The sequence below is a fragment of the Rutidosis leptorrhynchoides genome, chromosome 8 (assembly GCF_046630445.1).
Source record: "Rutidosis leptorrhynchoides isolate AG116_Rl617_1_P2 chromosome 8, CSIRO_AGI_Rlap_v1, whole genome shotgun sequence".
NCBI lineage: Eukaryota > Viridiplantae > Streptophyta > Magnoliopsida > Asterales > Asteraceae > Rutidosis > Rutidosis leptorrhynchoides.
This window is the reverse complement of record NC_092340.1, coordinates 194,286,724-194,301,875: the sequence shown is the minus strand read 5'-3', so window position 1 is coordinate 194,301,875 and position 15,152 is coordinate 194,286,724. Positions and strand designations below refer to the sequence as shown.

At 27.7% G+C, this 15,152-nt stretch overlaps 1 long non-coding RNA gene across 1 annotated transcript; it reads right to left on the bottom strand.

Moving 5' to 3' along the window:
- Positions 1-8,571: 8,571 nt before the first annotated feature.
- LOC139861629 (uncharacterized) lies at positions 8,572-13,110 on the bottom strand. The gene is made up of 3 exons (XR_011763855.1): positions 12,349-13,110; positions 9,523-10,204; positions 8,572-8,734 (listed from the first exon to the last, which is right to left on the bottom strand). It is a non-coding gene; the product is annotated as an uncharacterized lncRNA (long non-coding RNA).
- Between the last annotated feature and the right edge of the window lie 2,042 nt (positions 13,111-15,152).

Genomic DNA, 15,152 nt, shown 5'->3' with positions numbered 1-15,152 from the left:
ACATTAATATTATTTTTACATTATTATTATTATTATTATTATCATTAAAAGCATCATTAAAATTATCATATTTATTAAAAGTATTGTATTATTAAAAATCATCATTCTTATTAAAATTAGTATTTTTATCAAAATTGCTATTATTATTATCATTATTAGTAGTATCATTATTTTTACGATTATAAGCATGATCATTTTTATTATTATTTTTATGGTATAATAACAAATAAATATCTCTAGGAATATATATATTATAAGATATTAATATAATTAATATTGAAAACATTTATACATTGTAGTATATAATAAAAAAAATATAGATATATTCAAATTAATAACTAGCATAACTTAAAAACTTTAGTTGTTCGATTATAAGTATAAATGTTAATATATATACTTAATATAGGTTCGTGAATCCAAGGCCAACCCTACACTTGTTCAATGTTGTTATATGTATTTTTACTACAAAATACAGTATGGTGAGTTTCATATGATCCCTTTTACTTTTTACATTTTTGGGACAGAGAATACATGCGCTGTTTTTATAACTGTTTATTTAAATGCTTTTGAAATATATTTTGAACTGAGAATACATGATATGCTTTTATAAATGTTTAACACGATATGACACAAGCAAAACATTCCTCGAATGAAATATTATGCAGACAGAAGTTCTGCGGATTATTGTTGAAATATGTGGACATGATAATTGCCACCGTTGAATTATGCGGACATGATAAGTGCCACCATTGAATTATGTGGATATGATAATTGCCACCATTGAATTATGTGGACATGATAATTGCCACCAATTGATATGGATGTTATGTATCGAGAGAATGATTTTATACACAGGTTATGTGTATGTTATTTTTGTGCACGAGATATGTGTACGGTTACTAAGATTTAAGAAAGATGATTTCGTACACGAGAAATGTGTACTGTATTTAAAAGATATCGCATGTACATTACAGGTGGGTATAGGATTCGGGCCCATTTGTACCATGCAGTATTTAAATCTTGTGGTCTATCAAAATGATGAATTTTATTGTTTTATGATAAACTTATGAACTCACCAACCTTTTGGTTGACACTTTAAAGCATGTTTATTCTCAGGTATGAAAGAAATCTTCCGTTGTGCATTTGCTCATTTTAAAGATATTATTTGGAGTCGATCATCGCAATGGAACCAGATGTTGGTGACTTCGTCCAGACGGATTAGGACGGGGTATGACAAGAACAATCAAAACAGATGATCGCATTTAAAACGGATCCTAATTTCCTTGATTACCGAAGAATCAAATCTTATTATGAAGATTTTCTCCAAATCCCTTGATCTCTGGAAATCAATCCTATCTACGTCAAAAGGTATGATGAATCCACACTTACTCATTTCACTCTTTTGTGATAACTTCACTCGTACGCTCTACTTAAGCAAATTGTTTTATCCATATTACTCGCTGATGATAAAACTCTAATTTTCTGCTCGTATGCGTCATGAAAACATACTTATTGTCAGCCATGACCATCTCAATCAGATTTCGGGATGAATTTCTTTAACGGGTAGGTACTGTGACAACCCGGAAATTTCCGATCAAATTTAAACTTTATCTTTATATATTCTAATACGATAAGCAAAGTCTGTATTGTTGAAATCTCAGAAACTGTGAACTATGTTCATATAATCAATTACCCTCTGACTGTGCTCGACGATTCACGAACGATTATGTGTATAGACATGTATATATATAAGATATAGTCATGTTAATTGAAAACGTTAATAAAGTATTAGATGTATAATACTTTACATGAACATATTTGTTTTAATATATATTTAATATAATTATCGTTGGAAGAAAAAGATAATATCAAATGATTGAGTTATCAGATACTTTGTGATATGATTACGGGTCTTGGTAGTAAGGTCCACTATGATTTAAGAAATCTGTTATTTTTTAACAATATTCGAAAAATAGTAAAGTAATTTACAAATGAGATCAAATGTGTCAATTAATGAGAGTTAGACAGAAATTAGTGGAGATTCCTATTTGATTTCAAGTTAATGCCTTAGAACATTTTCACTCATGACTTTTGTAAGATAACAAATTGGTTTTCATATTATGAAAGTAAAGTTATGGAATATAGATAACTTAGAAAATAGATATCGACGTTCTACCTTAAAATGATTTCATATGATTAGCTAACCTCTGGACTTTATTCCACGCCTCGTCATCAAATGGTAATTAAAAAACTTGAAACCTGTTATGAGTATATATTTTTACTTTTCTAAAACATTTTATGATATGACGATTTTCATTATTTAATTTTTTTAACAAAATGATTCTTAAATATAGTTAGTTTTGGAAAAACAGAATTATAATATTTATTCAATTTAGTTTTAAACGTACTAAAACGTTTTCAGTCTAATAAGAACTTTATTATTAAAAACATGCTATAAGGTAACTTATTTATCTATATAAAATTTGAAGAACTTCATTAAAGCTTTACATTATAAGTTTGTAAATATAATTATATTGTTTCAAAAACGTAAACGTGTTACGACATAATATTTTCTATTACTTAAACGATTGTAAAAATGAATTCTGAAATATAATTAATTTTGAAAAAAACTAAATATTATATTATTTCAATTATATATATATATATATATATATATATATATATATATATATATATATATATATATATAATGTACAAATTATATTTTTAAATATATATTTTTGTAAAGTGATTAAATATAATATTAACTAGATACAAAGCGTTTTGATTTAAATTATCATATGTATATATAACGAGACGTCAATTTATAGAAGCAAATGACCAAAACATTCAAATGTATAAGTTACATTTCATGGAGTATAATTATTTGTGAAATAAGTCTAATTATTGATAAAGGTACGTGTCACGAAACATAAAGTACAAGTTTTCTAAGCGTACGAAAGGACGTTCGAAAAATCGAAAACGGCACATAAGTCGAGCGTCAACGTACAATTCATCGGTGCTAAAATTTCAAATCAACTATACATGAGAATATAATATAATATTTAATTAACTCTAAAGATTAAATATATTATATATTAAATTAATATATATATGTATAACATATGTGTCGGTAAAGACTTGTAAGCGAATGTGGAATGAAAAAGAAGCTCATGCGATCGCATGGCTTCTCCACTTGATTTCCATGCGATCTCATGAGGTGGTAGGTGGGATTACATCTCTTTAAATTGTGCGATTTCGGGTTCGTCTAATTCATAATTCATCTATCTATCTCTCTGCTCTCCATATGTATATTTAAATTATTATTATTATTATTATTATTATTATTATTATTATTAATATTATATTATTATTAATCTTATGGTTAGGAGTATTATTGTTAGTAGTATTATACATAAAATACTATGACGAGGTCATGAACAAATTATTTCAAGACGAGTTTTTCGAGTGGGATAGGGCTAAGGAAATTATGGATTATAGCTATGGAGGTTATGGGTATAGTTCGTGGGCATGCTCGTGAGGTCAAACTAGTGTTTATCATCTCCGTTGCGTCTACGTATTTTCCTACAATATTGAATCTCAATATTGATACGTGAGCGTTCATAACTTATCTTTTTATATATTAATAGTGTATCCTTGACTAGTGCTCGAGTATATAGGATTATGCATGCATGTATGTTTAATTTTGTCATTAGATAAGTTATGTTGAATCCTGAATTAAATACATATGCTACCGAGATAAGGTATATGATATGCATGTCGTTGGAAAGCTAGCGAAAAATTAAGAACTTTTCATTTAGAACTCGTGTGATTTCGATGAAAAGATTAAAAGATATAGTCAACTGAGTTATTATTACTTTTAATATATTTATTATTAAAATGATTATTATTACTACCGTCGTTATTATCGTCATTATAATCTAATTATTATTATTATTATTATTATTATTATTATTATTATTATTATTATTATTATTATTATTATTATTATTATCATTATCGTTATTAATAAAAGATATTATCATTAAAAATTGTTATTGTTATTATTATTACTATCGTTATTATCGTTAAGGTTATAATTAGTATTATTATTATTATTATCATTATTATGAATGCGATACAAAAGAAGACTAAAAGCTATTAAACAAAACGATTAGGAAATAATGAGTATGAGTATCATGATGAAATTGAAATATAGAAAGATATTGATTTAAGAGAAAAATATCGTTTTCATTATTATTATTATTATTATTATTATTATTATTATTATTATTATTATTATTATTATTATTATTATTATTGAAAGAATCATTAATATTAAAACTATCATTTTTATTAAAATTATCATTTTCGAAAGAAATATCATTGTTATTATAAATATCATTATTATTATCATTTTAGTATTATTATTATTATTAAAAATTATCATTTTAAATAAGATTATTATTTTTTTCTATAAAATATTATCACATTTAATATTAAAAAGTATCGTTATTGTTAAGATTATCATGGTTAGAATTATTATTTTATCATAATTAATATCATCATTAGTAAATATAAATATTATTAGTAGAATAATAATGATTATTATTATTACAAAATAATACAACTTTTACTTATTATTATTATTATCAATATTATTTTATCAAAGAGTTATGTGATACAAAGATATTTTTTTTACCACATGTAATATAATACATTAATAATTCATACCACTATATTTTTATGATATTAAGTGATTTTTATAAATTTTATTACTTAAGATATATAAAAGTATATTTTTATTATATATAAACTTTAATATAATTTTTTATTAATAAATGATTTACATTAATTACTTTAATAAAAATCTGTTAAATATATTTAAATGTATAAAATGACTATATTTAAGTTATATAATAATCATGTATAGATTTTGGAAGACATTTTGGATGAAGATGACTTTTGTTGACTTTTGCATATTAGTCTCGAGCATTAGGATTGTGGTACACTATGACTTGACCTAAATTGTTAGACAGATATTGACCAATATATATATATATATATATATATATATATATATATATATATATATATATATATATATATATATATATATATATATATATATATAAATAATATAGGTTCGTGAATCCGAGGCCAACCTTGCACTTGTTCAATGACGTCATATGTATTTTTACTACGAAATACAGTATTGTGAGTTTCATTTGCTCCCTTTTTAAATGCTTTTGCAATATATATTTTTGGGACTGAGAATATATGCGCTGCTTTTATAAATGTTTTACGAAATAGACACAAGTAATCGAAACTACATTCTATGGTTGGATTATCGAATCAAATATCACCCCTGTTAGCTTGGTAGCCTAAGAATTAGGGAATAGACACCCTAATTGACGCGAATCCTAAAGGTAGATCTACGAGCACTAACTCCTCCCATACTGGAAAATGGTATGCTTTAGTACTTCGAGTTATTTATACAGATGGATTTCTGCTTTGGGGATATTCTATATGCATTATGTTAATGTCGGTTACCAGGTGTTCAATCCATATGAATGATTTTTATGCAAATTGCATGATGTTTATGAGAAATGGAAATATGAAATCTTGTGGTCTATTAAAATTATGGAAATGATCGATTATGATAAACTAATGAACTCACCAACCTTTTGGTTGACACTTTAAAGCATGTTTATTCTCAGGATTGAAAGAAATCTTCCGCTGTGCATTTGCTCAATTTAAAGATATTACTTGGAGTGTAACGACCCAGAATTTTCCGATCGTTCTATACTTATGAGATTAATATTTACATAAATTAAACCTTACCAACATGATAAGCAATCCAAACTGTTGAGACTTATATTTTTGAAAAGAGTTTTACACAACGTTTGACCGTCCAATTTGACCGATGATATCACGAACTATATAACACACGATAATTATACGATTATGTATATGTACATATCTATACATATTTAACATGATTTAAGGATGGTTTAATATTTCATTGTGAACTAACAACAATGAGTTATAAGTATACTTTGAGACCACTAACTTAAGTTTTCAAAACGATAACTATATGTAACGTTCTTTGACATATATACTTACAATCTATAATGTGTTGTGATTTATGTCACCAATATGATTTAAGTGTAATAGGATTAATTTGTAACTAAAATAATCTTGATAAATATCGAACAAGTTTGGGGAAGTGTGGAGTGCACACTTGTTTGAACTTATCTTGATTATGACGGGGGTTCGGGGGCAGCGCCCCCGATAAGCGGGGTCCAAGGGGTGGCAACCCCTGGCGGGGTCCAAGGGGCAGAGCCCCTGGCTGGGGTCGAGCTGCCAGGTCAGCTTGGAAATTTTTTTTTTTGGGCTAACATTGCTTTATTAAAAATGTCTTAAAATTTTATTTTTGGCCCAGTTGGACCCAAAATAAAAGCCCGATTTTGAGCTTCTTTTACCGTATCATACCCATCATCTATACGTATTTACTATTGGTAAATATACATCAAATCAATATCCTTATCAGCCTTAGATCTGCCCTAGATAAGAGGGAATCTTATTTGTAAGCTAGCATACATTATTACTCAAAAATTCAACACAATAATTTGTCCTTGTTCCCTCAACAATCAGACTATCCTATAAGTATCACCATCACCTTGGTTTTTCATTTCATTCTTACAACCATCTTTCTCTAACCAAAAACACACTCTTAGGAACTCTAAGTGTTCTTCACAATCTCAGAAAATACTCATGAAGAACTAGCTTCATGAACAACCTATAATCACCATAAGAAAGTTTGATCAAGATTATTTTCTATCTTTTCCAGTAGCTTTATCCAAGTAACTTGAGGTAGTAACCTTATTCATAATCTTATTCGATTCATATTTATATAGCTATCTTATTTTGTGTTATAAAATTTTAAACAACAAGAACATAGTTTGAATGATTTCAAACCTGTTCGCAAACTAAATAGATCCCTCTAATTTTATATTTAAAACACTTCAAAACCTGTAATATATTATATTATGACAAAATCGGATTAATCATATCTTGGCTAATTAACATAATATTTAATATATATTTACTTATGATTTGATTTTATATATTTCAGGACCACCCGTAAACAACACGAGAAGATTAATCATAAGACCTCATGATTGTACGCAACACGTCATCTGACAACACGGTACTTTATGTACGCAACACGTCATTTGACAACATGGTACCATGGGTCGAGATTAATTCTGATCAATACGAATACGATGGGGTCTTTATTTATTTTATTGAGCAACTAATTGTGGACCATTAACAACAGACTGCTAACTACGGACTAAGAAAATATTAAAAGTATTATAAGTATATATATATGTAACGATTACTTGAAAAGAAAATATGTTGATATATTATATATATGGTTAGGTTCGTGATATCTATCGGAGACCAAGTCGAGTTAAATACCTTCAAGGAAAAGGTGAGTATATAGTCCCAATTTTAAACTCTAAATATTTCGGGATGAGAATACATGCATTTTATGATTTACGTTATGGACACAAGTGATTAAAAATATATATTCTACGTTGAGTTGTACCACTGGCATACTTCCCTGTAACTTGGTAACTATTATTTACATGAGGTATTGTAAACGCGAATCCTGTTGATAGATCTATCGGGCCTGACAACCCCAACCGGACTGGATGACCAGTATTCAACGGTTGCACAGTACTTCGTTTCGGTAACTACACTCGGTACGGTGTAGTAAGATTTCATAATAAAGGGAATATGCGACGTTGATTAAATGTTAAGTATGGTTATCAAGTGCTCAACAACTTAGAATATTTTTATTAAAACGTATATATATGAAATCTTGTGGTCTATATTTATAACGCTGCCGGCATTAAACCTATATCTCACCAACTTTATGTTGATGTTTTAAGCATGTTTATTCTCAGGTGATAACTAAAAGCTTCCGCTGCAACATGTTGAATTTAAGCAAGATCTTGAGTATGCATATTTGTGTCAAAAATAAAACTGCATATCGGAGGATTTGTAATGTAAAATATGTTGGAGGTCGTATTGTTATTATCACATGTAAAGTTTGTAAGTCTAAGATTATCGCTAAAAGATAATTATTATTAAGTTGTTTAAACCTTGTATTTGTAATAAAAGCTATGGTTTGTATTGTAAAACGAATGCAGTTTTTGAAAAATGTCGCATATAGAGGTCAATACCTCGCGATGAATTCATATGTTATTGTATTCGTCCTTATGGTTAAGGTCGGGTTATGACATGGAGTCATTCATGGCATATTTCAAAAGACGTTGCATTCAAGTCGTTGAGTTCAGTAAAGATTATGATTAAGTAAATGAAAGATTAGATCATTTATAGTTGGATATTATGAAATGGTATGCATGCCTATCAACTTTCGATGTAATGAAAGTTTGTCTTTTAAAATGAATGCAATATTTGTAAAATGTATCATATAGAGGTCAAATACCTCGCAATGTAATCATATGTTATTGTATTCGTTCTTATAGATTAGGACGGATCATTACATCCATTACCGTGTCCCAAAAACTTTTAGCCTTTTGGGATCGGCCAATAATAGGATTCTCCGAAGTATCACAATAACATTGATCCAACCATAAAAGCTCTTTTGATGCCCAAGATTTTTGTGGTTTTTGCCTTCCTTCGTCCGCCACCTCTTTCCCTATCAAAATTGTATAAACATTATATTATGCAAAATATATAAACTAACATATATATATATATATATATATATATATATATATATACACACATAATATATATAATATATATATATATATACACTATATATACTAACAGTATACTAACACATATATACTAACATGTATATACTAACAGTATACTATAAATAATAATATATACTAACATATAATTATATTTACAAATATATATATACAGTGTTATAAAAAACCCGATTACTCGTCGATTAATCCCCGATTAATCATTTTAGGAGCAATCTATTCCGATTTCCAAAAATCCGTTTAATTAAACGGTCAACGTCAATTGATGGATCAAAATTGAATTTGGTAATCAAATTCAGTCAAAGTAAAAAATGGTTAACATTTTAACATGAATTTAAACTAGAATGAAGTAGTTTTGAAGGAAAATGAACAATTTTAGACAATTATGTTAAAAATTATCTATATATTTATGGTTTTTTTTTTCAATAGTTACACATAAATTTTTAAAATTTATATTTAAATGTATACAGTACAATCCGATTAATCTCCGAATTACCGATTAATCCTTTCAAAGTCCCGACCGATTAATCCCCGAATAGCGAATTTTGCAACCTTATATATATACTAACATATATTTATATTTACTAATATATATATATATATATATATATATATATATATATATATATATACACACACACACACACTAACAGTAACAATAATATATATAATTAAAAATATAATAACAATAAAATAACTAAATATATACATTTACTCTTTTTAGAGTGTTTTCGCGTAACCCGTGGTTGTGATTGTTTTTGTTGTGATTGTGTTTCTTGCGTTTGTGTTTGCAACCTTTGTTGTTCTGGTTGGTTCGAAAAGATTTGTTGTTGTGGTTGGTTTGGAAACAATTGTCGCGGTTGAGATTGATAAATTTGTTGTTGTTGTTGTTGATAAAACTTTTGTTGTGCCCATTGTTGTTGTTGTTCATAAGTTGGCGCCAACGATTGAGACAACCCGAACAAATTTTTACTAATGTTAGCATAATTTTGTAGACTAGGAGTAAGGATAGGTCGGGATGATGATCCGAGAGTATTTGGAAGCCCGAAAACTAGTAGATTTGATATCAGACGGGTGTTGTTGAGATCGTCTCTAACGACCCATCCTAGTCCATCTGGACGAATACATTACATTTGGTTACATCGCGAGGTACTTGACCTCTATATGATACATTTTACAAACATTGCATTCATTTTTAAAAGACACACTTTCATTACATCGAAAGTTGACGGCCTGCATACCATTTCATAATATATCCAACTATAATTGAGTTAATAATAATCTTGATGAACTCAACGACTCGAATGCAACGTCTTTTGAAATATGTCATGAATGACTCCAAGTAATATCTCTAATATGAGCAAATGCACAGCGGAAGATTTCTTTCATACCTGAAAATAAACATGCTTTAAAGTGTCAACCAAAAGGTTGGTGAGTTCATTAGTTTATCATAAACAATCATTTTCAATAATATAATAGACCACAAGATTTTCATTTCCATTTTTCATAAACATCATCTCATATCAGGCATTTCGCAAAAACTGCATAGAGATAAAAATCATTCATATGGTGAGCACCTGGTAATCGACATTAACAAAACGCGTCTAGAATATCCCCATCATTCCGGGACTCTCATCGGACATGATAAAATCGAAGTACTAAAGCATCCGTAACCCGAATGGGGTTTGTTAGGCCCAATAGATCTATCTTTAGGATTCGCGTCAATTAGGGTTTCTGTTCCCTAATTCTTAGATTACCAGACTAAAAAGGGTGATATTTGATTCGATAATCTAACCATAGAATGTAGTTTTGATTACTTGTGTCTATTTCGTAAAACATTTATAAAAGCAGTGCATGTATTCTCAGTCCCAAAGATATATATTGCAAAAGCATTTAAAAAAAGGAGCAAATGAAACTCACAATACTGTATTTTGTAGTAAAAATACATATGACGACATTGAACAATGCAAGGTTGGCCTCGGATTCACGAACATATATCAAGTATATATATTAAATAATATAGTGAACTTTTAATGGTAATAAAACAACTTTTAATTATATAACATTCTTATTAGTACTATATATATTTCAACTGCTATATATATATATATATATATATATATATATATATATATATATATATATATATATATATATATATATATATATATATATATATATATATATATATACTTTCATATCCATTTTTTATATTTTAATAAATTATATGTTCTGTTAGTAATTAAATAGATTTATATTATCAATTTTAAATCATTCATATTTATCATCATAGTAAATCATTAATGTTAAAGTTCTTATTAAAATATTTTAATTAATAATTAATATTAATATGTTTAATTATTTATAATTATTAGTATATTAATAAGAATTGAATTAGATTTAATCATAATTAAACAAAACATATTATATTAAGTTTTTAGCATTATTCATATATCTTTAATATTTTAATTGTTAAAAAAAATTATGTTAAACACTTATTAATATATATTTAAGCTTATATAAGTTTAATTAGTATTTTAAAAACAAAAATGGTTTTATGATTATTTATATTTATATAACTTATAAATATAACCTATTAAATAAAAAAAATACTTATAATAATTTTCATAATATATTTTTTATATTTTCTAGTTTACTTATTATGTGTATAATGATAATGATAATAATAATAATAATAATAATAATAATAATAATAATAATAAAGTAACTAAATAAAGTTATAAAAATAAGGAAGGAAGATATACGGAGCATCTTATCTTTATTTATTCAGTATTCCCATTCCCATTTATATTTCCAGACAACCAAATTACCCCAATCACTTCTACAGCGTCAATCTGACCTAATTCATTTGTTCGTTCGTTCAAGGTTTTTCACAGGAAATGGATACAAGTCTTAGGTACGTTCCTTCAATTTGTTCTAATCAAACAAACACCTAATTAAAATACTAAAAAGATTTCGGTTTCATTGACTCAATTGAAAATTCCGTTAGTTGATTGAAAGAGGTTTAATTTATTATTCATTGTATGTACTAATTGATTGAGTGTTTGTAGCAGAAAAGGAAAATTGTGATGTGATGGAGCAGCAGAAGTGGCATTTGATTGATTCTCGTTGGTTTTGATTGTTTAAGTGGATTTGTGGATGGTGGGGTTCGAGTGCTGATTAAAACAGAAAAGATCTAGCAACTGGTGATGTTTGGTTAATATAGCAGCAACAAGAGGTGTTCACAAGGAAGATGATTTGATCTCTGTAATAGGAACTAGAAACAGTCCAGTAAAAGTAACGAATGATATTGGGTTGCAGGTAAAATTAGAGTTTTGAATTTTTATACAATTCGAATTATATAGTATAAAGGTATGAGTTCATATATTTATTCATAATTTAAATTTGTAATTCTTGTTTTGATTTCGTTGAAATTGTTGATTCATATTGTTAAATTCTAGATTTTGACATCTTCATAGTTACAATGAGGAAATCAGGTAAATAAATGATCATACGCATAGGTTTAAAATTTTACCGGCTTTTTCTTGGTCTCCAATGACAGAAGTGTACTCGTTTTATTTTGAAGGAAAATTCGCAGAGCTGGATCAGCAAGTTTTACACTCTTCGGTTTAATGTACTTCTCTAACTCTTCAATTAAGATTGTAAATATTTTTGCTCTATTGACATGTGTTTTTCTTTGATTGGTTGCGAATATACTTGACCTGGGTTTTGATGGTCGTGGGTGGTGGTGGTTTTGTCGAATGGTAACCCAAGAACTGTAATGAATACAGCTGAAATTTTTGTAGCTGTACAGCAGTAGTTTCAGCGTAACAGGATCAAACAGAAGTGTGCAGCAGGTCCATGATGATATCAGGAAAGATAACTGTAGTCTATTAAAAGTAGTATGCAGTAGAAAATAGAAATAGAAATGGCAGGTTGGTAGCAACGGTTGGTTGATGGTGGTCCTCGTACAGTGACAAAGCAATAGTAGTAGCTTACAATTTAAAAATCTGGTGTGGTTGGGTTTCGGTTCAGCAAAACAACAAGTACTTGTTGTGTGGTGTTGATGAAGATGATGATGTTGGTCTTCGTTGATGATGTGGTGGGTTTCGTTCGTTTGATGAACCAAAGGTGGTATTCGAATGATAATAGTTATGGTAATTGTCATGCTTAGCATATAAAAAGATTGTTTGAAAGTAGGTATAATCGGATATTGGTTTTGATAGCACACATGTGTGTTGTGTTTTGGTTTATATCTAATTTGCATGTAGAGAAAAAGAAGCAAATTATTTTTGTGTGTGTGGTTATCCAAAAAGAAATAAAGAAAACTAATAATATAACCAACTTGTAAGAAGAAAATGACAACCGTACATTTATCTTAGTCTTGTGAGTAAAAAGAAGATTGTGACACTTTGTTGTGTTTTTCTGCCGACACCCAATAATAATAATAAAGGATGAGTCCTTGTCAATTTAAAGATAATATTTTAGACAATCTCTGAATCTAAAAAGTGAAATATGGATGTAAGATTCATTTAGCCCCCTCATAAACGCAATACAACTCATACACGCACCCCATTTGTCAACTCATAATTTATAGCGGTTTCACAGCTCATTTTAGTAAAGAATGTCTCTATTTTCAATAGCATTTTAATATCACGATAATAATGAACACAAACTGATTTCATGTGATAAGTTCGTGTCACCTTGAGTTCTATCAAATATGAAACTTATTATTAAAGATTTATCGTGGAGTGGAAGTTGTATGTCCCATTTGTGATGGGAAGTGAATAAAGCATTAGTGTTGATGTCCCACAAAAGACTTATAACCTATTTTTGATATGAAATGACAGTGTTTAATTTTCATAGTTTCATACTCCCTCCGTCCCTAAATTATTGTCCAGTATTCTATTTTGGGATGTCCCAAATTAATTGTCTACTTCCATAAATAGAAAGGAAATGAGATATTTCATTGGTGGATCTGGAGAGAGAAGATATTTCATTGGTGGAGAAATAAAGTCAGTGAAATTTTCTAAAACTGTGTGTTTTTTGTCTGGGGACAATTAATCTGGGACGGAGGGAGTACTAGTTTTTAACTAATGCTTTGATCTGATTGGAAATGCAAATAGTAATATACTTATAATAATAATAATAAATTAATTATTTCGTAGATTAGTTCAAATTATCAGTTCATACAACACTTTATTTAATATTTTTAATTATTATTTATACACTTATATATACATATATCATTAAACATGTAAGAAAATCACATATATTTACATATAGATTTATTTTAATCATAACTTTATTATTCTATATATTACTTTACATATTCAATTAAATTATTTTCTATCATTTCAAATTATTATATATATTTATGTATATATATATATATATATATATATATATATATATATATATATATATATATATATATATATATATATATATATATATATATATATATATACATATATATATACATACATATTTATTTACACACAATTGTTCGTGAATCGTCGGAAGTGGTCAAAGTCAAATGATTTCATAAAACAGTTCAACAATTTTGAAATTCAATTTAATAGACTTTGCTTATCATGTCGAAACCATATAAAGATTAAGTTTAAATTTGATCGAAAATTTCCGGGTCGTCACATCGTCGTCTTCATTTCTTGAATTGTTTGGAGTGTTAGACATTTTTTATGTGTTTGAAGTATAGAGTGTGTTTGTAGTTGAGATTGTGTGAATTTGATATAAAATGTACATATATATAGGCTAATATTAATCCTCTTTTTTTTTACTAACGGATATATTTAAAAAAAAAAAATTCAAACCGCACCCTTGAAAAAGCCAATCAGAACCGGACACGTGGATAGTGACAGACGCCTGAGAAACGCGTGGAAGCGACGCACCGATACCACCGCAACCGGCGTCTCTTGGCTGCCATGTCATTAAGACACGGCGTGTCTTCTTACCGATACAAGTCGCCTTAATAAATTAATTAGATTAATATTTAAAAACATATAAATTAGTTAAAAAAAATAATTATACTAGTAACTAAAAAAACATTATATTACTACATTAAAAAACTTATACATTAAGTAATATATCAATAAATGCACAAAATAAATAAATTACACATTAATTAAATACACAAAATAAGTAAATTATACAATAACCAACTACCTAATGATACATATATAATAACTAATTAAATACACAAAATAAATACTTACACCAAAGGTTGCAAAATTCGCTACTCGGGATTAATCGGTAAGGGCCTTAGTAGGAGTAATCAGTAATTTCGATATTAATCAGAGATTAATCAGATTGTACTTT